This window comes from Lathyrus oleraceus, chromosome 1, assembly GCF_024323335.1.
Source record: "Lathyrus oleraceus cultivar Zhongwan6 chromosome 1, CAAS_Psat_ZW6_1.0, whole genome shotgun sequence".
Taxonomy (NCBI): Eukaryota; Viridiplantae; Streptophyta; class Magnoliopsida; order Fabales; family Fabaceae; genus Lathyrus; species Lathyrus oleraceus.
This window is the reverse complement of record NC_066579.1, coordinates 265,756,790-265,766,512: the sequence shown is the minus strand read 5'-3', so window position 1 is coordinate 265,766,512 and position 9,723 is coordinate 265,756,790.

Below are 9,723 nucleotides of genomic sequence, written 5' to 3'. Positions count from 1 at the left end.
AATTTGCCGGATTACTCAGGTAAGGGGGGTTTATCATCGATTAACGGGTATTATGGGATGATATGTACTGGGTAGTAATAGACCATTGTTTTACCTCTGATTGGATGATATATGTTGAATTTGTGAACTTTGGAGATGAACGAAAATTTGGATTATAATTGACGAAATTCGTAGGAATTAGAGGTAGAAAGGTTAGAAATTTGTGAAATCGAAAGTGTATGATTCGTGTTAGATGATATGAATGAATTGTGTGTGAAATTTGGACTGTAGAAGGTTGAATTGGATAGGTCTCGTAGCAGAGAAAGCCATTGCAGATCTGAGAGCTCTGGTCTCTGGTCATACGCGTATGGCACTAGGCAATACGCGTATGAGATGTTGGTACGCGTATGGGGGGAAGCCTTACGCGTATGGGTGGAAAAGATGGCATTTTGAACGTGAATTGGTCTCTGTTGGTACGCGTAATGGGAAGTTGTTACGCGTAGCGTACGCGTATGGGATAGGTGGTACGCGTATGAGTTGGGCGAGGAAATGCGCAATACGCGTAAGAGAGTAGGCATTACGCGTATGGAGTTGGCCAGGTTTGGGCAATACGCGTATGGCATGGACAATACGCGTATGGGCAGAGTTGGGATTTTCCTGAACTGTTGTTGTGCAGTTTTTGGTTGTTTAGGCTGAGTGATGTACTTAGCTGAGATATGATGTTGTAGGGATCATTTCCCGTTGTTTTGAGTGGTATAGGTATTAGTAGAGCGGGCTAATACTGTGGTTGATTATGTGGCATGATATGATGTGCTTTTGTGATTAATTATGTTGATAATGTGTGATGGTATACATGATGATGGGAATGTATACGTTTGTGAATAGACTGTATTATGGCTTAGAGTGTGAGCATGTGTCTATTCTTGATTATTGTTGATGTTGCATTGCTAGGTGATTAGCATGCATGTTGTGGCCCATTTGGGGTGGTAGCTAATTCCCATGGTGAGGAATTAGTGAGTATATCATTTGATTGTTGTTGTTGATGTTTGCATGCTAGGTGATTAGCGTGCATTTCATGGCCCATTTGGGGTGGTAGCTAATTCCCATGGTGAGGAATTAGTGAGTGAGTCACTATGTCTCAAATGAGTGGGACTAGTGAGCTTGGTAGCCGTGCCTGGATTTGGACGGTGAGGTTGAACTATATGTTCACAAATAGTCGGTACCGCATGCATAGAGTCCCATTGCATAATGAATGTATGGCATATAATATGAATGGATGTATTCCAGTATTATATGTGTATTGTGTGTTGTGTTATTGATGTTGAATATGGTTGAGAATCTACTGTTGAGTATGATATTTGAACGAATATTGCTGTTGCTGACTGCGTAGTCTGATTAGGGTGAATTAATGTGTTAATTACTTGGCATTACATATTGTTCTATAATGCTTATTATATTGATTGAGGAACTCACCCTTACGCCTATTTTTCAGGTAACGAGAAATGAGTTGAGTAGAAGCTAATGCTTGGAGTCTAGAGTAGTTTCTTATGGGTCATGCTCTGATAGATGTAACATCGGGAGGGGATGTTTTAATTAATTTGATTTCTGTTGTTGAATGATTGACATGTATTGTGTTACATGTTTTACATTGATGTTGAATTGATTCCGCTGCGATTTATGCAAAGAATCTTATTTTGATTAAAGAAATGAGCATGACAGGATATTTTGATAATTGTTGTGAAATGATTGTGTGACACCCTTCGGGGCATAATTACTCTGATGAATATATATTGTTATTTTAATTATAATAATTTGGGGTATTTAGAAGGGTGTTACATTAGTGGTATCAGAGCATAGTCGGTCGAGTCGAGTCGTAATTTTTCTGTTTCCCCTGTACGGGATAGGTGTTGTGTAACCCTATCAGTACTTATTGTTTTAGCTTGTTGGGTTTTCAGAATAGAGATGGCTGGAAGAGGTAGAGATGATGCTGCAATTGCTGAGGCTCTGGGTATGCTAGCTGGAGTACTTGGAGGAAATCCGAATGTTGTGGGAATGGGAGCTGCTCGTCAGTTGAGTGAGTTCCAGAAGAACAATCCTCCAATGTTCAAAGGAGCATACGATCCAGATGGTGCTCAGAAGTGGTTGAAGGAGATAGAGAGGATCTTCAGAGTAACTGAGTGTGCTGATAACCAGAAGGTCAGGTTCGGTACACATATGCTGTCAGAAGAAGCTGATGATTGGTGGGTTGCTACCCGCACTGAGTTGGAAGCTGCTGGAGATGCTGAGATTACTTGGGCTGTATTCAGAGAGAGATTTCTGAGGAAGTATTTTCCCGAAGATGTCAGAGGAAAGAAAGAGATAGAGTTCTTGGAATTGAAGCAGGGTAACCGGTCTGTTACGGAGTATGCTGCTAAGTTCACAGAGTTGTCTAAGTATTATACTCCCTATGCTGAGGCTGCTGGGGAATTTTCCAAGTGTGTGAAGTTTGAGAACGGGTTGCGTCCCGAGATCAAGCAGGCGATTGGATATCAGAGGATTAGAGTGTTTTCTGATTTGGTTGACTGTTGCAGGATTTTCGAACAGGATTCCAAGGCAAGAGCTGAGAGCTATCAGCAGAGAGTTGATGGGAGAGGCAAGAATCAGATGGATCGTGGAAAACCGTATGCAGCTGGCAAAGGTTTTCAGAGGCAGAGTGGGACGAAGAGGACTAGTGGGGGAGATTCTAGTGCTCCTGTTAAGTGTTACAGATGTGGTCAGGCTGGACATCGTATCCATGAGTGTACCAGTAATGAGAAGAAGTGTTACAAATGTGGAAAAGGTGGTCATTTGGCTGCAGATTGCCGGTTGAAGACTGTGACTTGCTTCAACTGTGGAGAGGTAGGTCATATCAGTCCGCAGTGTCCTAAGCCAAAGAAAGAGAATCAGTCAGGAGGCAAGGTTTTTGCTTTATCAGGTTCTGAGACTTTTGCAGATGAGCGTTTGATCCGAGGTACGTGTTATATTAATGGCTTTCCTCTTGTAGCTATTATTGACACAGGTGCGACTCATTCTTTTATATCTTTGGATTGTGCTGTGAAACTTAAGTTAGAGATATCTGAGATGCTTGGAAGTATGGTGATTGATACTCCTGTGCAGGGTTCAGTGACTACTACTTCAGTTTGTTTAAGCTGTCCCTTGAGTATTTTCGGTAGAGACTTTAGAATGGACCTTGTGTGTCTTCCATTAGTGCAGATTGATGTTATCTTGGGTATGAACTGGTTGGTGTTTAACCGGGTTTCTATCAACTGTTTTGATAAGACTGTGATATTTCCTGAGATTGAGGAAGGAAAGAGTTTGTTTCTATCAGCAAGGCAAGTGAATGAGGAAGTAGCTGATGGGGCAGAGTTGTTTATGCTGTTAGCAACTTTGGAGGCTAAAGATAAACTGGTGATTTGCGATCTAGCTGTGGTGTGTGATTTTCCTGATGTGTTTCCGGAAGAAGTGAATGAATTACCGCCAGAGCGTGAAGTTGAGTTCTCAATTGATTTAGTACCTGGTACTAGACCGATATCGATGGCTCCATATCGTATGTCTGCTGTTGAGCTAGCTGAATTGAAGAGTCAGTTGGAAGATCTGTTGGATAAGAAATTCATTCGTCCGAGTGTGTCACCGTGGGGTGCACCAGTGTTGTTGGTTAAGAAGAAAGAAGGTACTATGAGGTTGTGTGTGGACTACAGGCAACTGAATAAAGTGACGATCAAGAATCGGTATCCTTTACCGAGGATTGATGATTTGATGGATCAGTTGGTTGGTGCAAGTGTGTTCAGCAAGATAGACTTGAGATCTGGGTATCATCAGATACGTGTGAAAACTGAAGATATTCAGAAGACTGCTTTCAGAACAAGGTATGGACATTATGAGTATTCTGTAATGCCTTTTGGTGTGACTAATGCGCCTGGAGTATTTATGGAGTATATGAATAGGATTTTCCATCCGTACCTAGATCAGTTTGTGGTGGTGTTTATTGATGACATTTTGGTGTATTCGAAATCTGAAGAAGAGCATGCTGAACATTTGAGAGTGGTTTTGGGAGTTCTGCGAGAAAAGAAGTTATTTGCTAAACTCTCTAAATGTGAATTTTGGTTAGGAGAGGTTAGTTTTCTTGGTCATGTGATTTCAAGAGGTGGTGTTGCTGTTGATCCTTCTAAGATAGAAGCGGTATCTAAGTGGGAAGCTCCGAAGTCAGTTTCTGAGATAAGGAGTTTTCTTGGACTTGCAGGTTATTATAGGAAATTTATTGAGGGATTTTCCAAGTTGGCGTTACCGTTGACAATGTTGACTAGAAAGGGGCAAGCGTTTGTTTGGGATTCAAAATGTGAAGAAGGTTTCCAAGAGTTAAAGAGAAGGTTAACTACTGCTCCTATTCTGATATTACCGAGTTCGGCGGAATTATTTGAGGTTTATTGTGATGCTTCATTGTTGGGTTTAGGTGGTGTGTTGATGCAGAATAAGCAGGTTATAGCTTATGCTTCGAGACAGCTAAGGGTTCATGAGAGGAACTATCCGACACACGATTTAGAGTTGGCAGCTGTGGTATTTGTTCTGAAGTTATGGAGGCATTATTTGTATGGATCAAGATTTGAGGTTTTCAGTGACCATAAGAGTTTAAAGTATTTGTTTGATCAGAAGGAGCTGAATATGAGACAGAGGAGATGGTTAGAGTTTCTGAAAGATTATGATTTTGGTTTGAATTACCATCCGGGTAAAGCAAACGTGGTGGCTGATGCATTGAGTCGGAAATCATTGCATATGTCTATGTTAATGGTTAAGGAATTGGATTTAATTGAACAGTTTAGAGACTTGAGTTTGGTGTGTGAGAGTACTCACAATAGTGTTAAATTGGGAATGTTGAAGTTAACAAGTGGGATTTTGGATGAGATCAGAGAGGGTCAGAAATCCGATGCACTTTTAGTTGATAAGTTGACTTTAGTGAATCAAGGTCAGGGTGGTGAATTCCGAGTTGATGAGAATGGTGTTTTGAGATTTGGTAATCGGGTGTGTATTCCAGATGTTACAGGACTTAAGAAGAGTATTCTTGAAGAAGGACATCGTAGTGGTTTGAGTATTCATCCTGGAGCTACGAAGATGTATCATGATTTGAAAAGATTATTTTGGTGGCCGGGAATGAAAAGAGAAATTGCAAGTTTTGTGTATTCCTGTTTGACTTGTCAGAAGTCAAAGATTGAGCACCAGAAGCCGTCTGGGCTAATGCAACCGTTGGCTATTCCAGAGTGGAAGTGGGATAGTATCAGTATGGATTTTGTTTCGGGTTTACCGAGGACGAGTAAGAATTTTGAAGCCATTTGGGTGATTGTTGATAGATTGACGAAGTCGGCTCATTTCATTCCGATCAGAATGGATTATCCGTTAGAGAGGCTAGCTGGGTTGTATATTGAGAAGATTGTAAGTTTGCATGGTATTCCGTCGAGTATTGTCTCGGACAGAGATCCTAGATTTACATCGAAGTTCTGGGAAGGTTTGCAGAAGGCTTTGGGAACTAAGCTGAGATTGAGTTCTGCATATCATCCGCAGACTGATGGACAAACTGAGAGGACGATTCAGTCATTAGAAGATCTTTTGAGAGCTTGTGTTTTGGAAAAAGGAGGTGCTTGGGATTGTTATTTGCCTTTGATTGAGTTTACCTACAACAATAGTTTTCATTCGAGCATCGGTATGGCACCGTTTGAAGCTTTGTATGGTAGGAGATGTCGGACACCTTTATGTTGGTATGAGTCCGGTGAGGGTGCTGTGGTTGGACCGGAAATTGTTCAACAAACTACAGAAAAGATTAAGATGATTCAGGAGAAGATGAGAATTGCTCAGAGTCGTCAGAAGAGTTATCATGATAAGAGGAGGAAGTCACTTGAGTTCCAAGAGGGAGATCATGTGTTTCTTCGTGTTACTCCGATAACTGGTGTTGGTCGAGCTTTGAAGTCGAAGAAGTTGACACCTCGATTTATTGGTCCCTATCAGATTTTGGAGAGGATAGGAGAGGTAGCCTATCGTATCGCCTTACCACCGTCGCTTGCGAATTTGCATGATGTTTTTCATGTGTCTCAGTTGAGGAGATACATTCATGATCCGTCGCATGTTGTCCAAGTAGATGATGTACAGGTGAGAGATAACCTGACTGTTGAAACATCACCTATGAGGATTGAGGATCGAGAGTTGAAGCAGTTGCGGGGTAAAGAGATTGCCTTGGTGAAGGTAGCTTGGGGAGGACCAGCAGGTGGCAATGTGACTTGGGAACTCGAGAGTCAGATGAAGGAGTCTTATCCGGAGTTGTTCGCTTGAGGTATGTTTTCGAGGACGAAAACTCTTTTAGTGGGGGAGAGTTGTAACACCCCGATAATAATATGTATTTATTTAAATTAAATTAATAATATGTTTATTAATTTAATTAGAATATTTGAATTATTATTATTATTTTGGAATAATTATTGGGATAATTATTTAGTGGAATAATATTATTGGAGTATATAAGTTGGAATAATAAAAAGTCCCAATTTTTGGAAAAAGGTTTTCACGTGAAAAGGGAAAAGAGGCAGAAAGGGCAAAAGGCAGAGCAAGAGAAGAGGAGGAGCTTGAAGCTGCGGAATTTGCCGGATTACTCAGGTAAGGGGGGTTTATCATCGATTAACGGGTATTATGGGATGATATGTACTGGGTAGTAATAGACCATTGTTTTACCTCTGATTGGATGATATATGTTGAATTTGTGAACTTTGGAGATGAACGAAAATTTGGATTATAATTGACGAAATTCGTAGGAATTAGAGGTAGAAAGGTTAGAAATTTGTGAAATCGAAAGTGTATGATTCGTGTTAGATGATATGAATGAATTGTGTGTGAAATTTGGACTGTAGAAGGTTGAATTGGATAGGTCTCGTAGCAGAGAAAGCCATTGCAGATCTGAGAGCTCTGGTCTCTGGTCATACGCGTATGGCACTAGGCAATACGCGTATGAGATGTTGGTACGCGTATGGGGGGAAGCCTTACGCGTATGGGTGGAAAAGATGGCATTTTGAACGTGAATTGGTCTCTGTTGGTACGCGTAATGGGAAGTTGTTACGCGTAGCGTACGCGTATGGGATAGGTGGTACGCGTATGAGTTGGGCGAGGAAATGCGCAATACGCGTAAGAGAGTAGGCATTACGCGTATGGAGTTGGCCAGGTTTGGGCAATACGCGTATGGCATGGACAGTACGCGTATGGGCAGAGTTGGGATTTTCCTGAACTGTTGTTGTGCAGTTTTTGGTTGTTTAGGCTGAGTGATGTACTTAGCTGAGATATGATGTTGTAGGGATCATTTCCCGTTGTTTTGAGTGGTATAGGTATTAGTAGAGCGGGCTAATACTGTGGTTGATTATGTGGCATGATATGATGTGCTTTTGTGATTAATTATGTTGATAATGTGTGATGGTATACATGATGATGGGAATGTATACGTTTGTGAATAGACTGTATTATGGCTTAGAGTGTGAGCATGTGTCTATTCTTGATTATTGTTGATGTTGCATTGCTAGGTGATTAGCATGCATGTTGTGGCCCATTTGGGGTGGTAGCTAATTCCCATGGTGAGGAATTAGTGAGTATATCATTTGATTGTTGTTGTTGATGTTTGCATGCTAGGTGATTAGCGTGCATTTCATGGCCCATTTGGGGTGGTAGCTAATTCCCATGGTGAGGAATTAGTGAGTGAGTCACTATGTCTCAAATGAGTGGGACTAGTGAGCTTGGTAGCCGTGCCTGGATTTGGACGGTGAGGTTGAACTATATGTTCACAAATAGTCGGTACCGCATGCATAGAGTCCCATTGCATAATGAATGTATGGCATATAATATGAATGGATGTATTCCAGTATTATATGTGTATTGTGTGTTGTGTTATTGATGTTGAATATGGTTGAGAATCTACTGTTGAGTATGATATTTGAACGAATATTGCTGTTGCTGACTGCGTAGTCTGATTAGGGTGAATTAATGTGTTAATTACTTGGCATTACATATTGTTCTATAATGCTTATTATATTGATTGAGGAACTCACCCTTACGCCTATTTTTCAGGTAACGAGAAATGAGTTGAGTAGAAGCTAATGCTTGGAGTCTAGAGTAGTTTCTTATGGGTCATGCTCTGATAGATGTAACATCGGGAGGGGATGTTTTAATTAATTTGATTTCTGTTGTTGAATGATTGACATGTATTGTGTTACATGTTTTACATTGATGTTGAATTGATTCCGCTGCGATTTATGCAAAGAATCTTATTTTGATTAAAGAAATGAGCATGACAGGATATTTTGATAATTGTTGTGAAATGATTGTGTGACACCCTTCGGGGCATAATTACTCTGATGAATATATATTGTTATTTTAATTATAATAATTTGGGGTATTTAGAAGGGTGTTACAACAACGACAAGCTTTTCGTTCTTCACAAATTTCAGCTTCTGGTGTAGAGTAGACGTCACAACTCCTGCTTCATGAATCCATGGCCTTCCCAATAGACAACTGCAGGCCGAGTGGATATCCATTACCTGGAAAGTAATCTGGAAATCACTCGGACGTATCTTAACTGGAAGGTCCACTTCACCAATGACAATTTTTCGAGAACCGTCGAACACCTTGACAATCACGTCGTTGTACCTCATTGGGGTGCGTTGGTAAGAAAGTCTTGATAGAGTTGATTTCGGAAGCGCATTCAAAGATGACCCAATGTCAACCAATACGCTGGACAGAGCATCCTCCTTACAATTCATCGAAATATGTAACGCCAAATTGTGATTTCTTCCTTCCTCAGGAAGCTTTTCATCACAAAAGCTCAGATTATTGCGAGAAGTAATTTTGGCAAACAATGTGGTCAAACTGATCCAAAGTCACATCATGCTCGACATAAGCCTGCTCGAGTACTTTCTGCAATGCCTCCCTATGTGCCTTAAAGTTCATTAATAGTGACATCACGAAGATCTTTGAAGGAGTTTGGAGTATCTGCTCCAAAACATTGAACTCACTTCTCTTGATCAATTTCAAAACATCATCATCATCATTAGTCTTTATTTTGTTGGATTCACCAGACTGACACACCGAAGTACTAACTGGATTCGCTATTGGATCCCTGCCTTCTTACTTGCTACAACATCTTCTACCTCTTTCGGAAAAACCGAACCAAACACACGACCATTACGGGTCACCTTTGCAATATCAACAATATTCACTACGGAGTCTGCAACTGGAAGAGGGACCTCTTGACCATTTTCTATCATTGTGGTGTATTATTGATAAGGCACGGCTTTATTGGATGCATATGGAACAGGGCCCTCTAACCGTATAACCAACGGCGATACCAATCTATTGACATTATTGTTGTTGCTGCTACCAAACTGAATAACTACCCGCTCAGGGGTCTTGAATACAGGCATGATTACATTCACATCATCTATATCCCTCGACTGTTGAATCTGGATTACATTCTCATCCATCAACTTCTGGATATCTCTCTTGACAATCATACACCCACGGGGGTTCACGCTACAGATTACACAACCATCATAGTCGTGCTCACAGTCACTGATCAAACACAGGGTTCTATGCATTTCCACCAACGACCTACGGATACGTCGTACATCGAATACTCGGAAATTCCCTGGACAACCGTCCACCATGTTGACAGTACCATTACCATGAGCAGGCAAAGGGTTAGCTTTC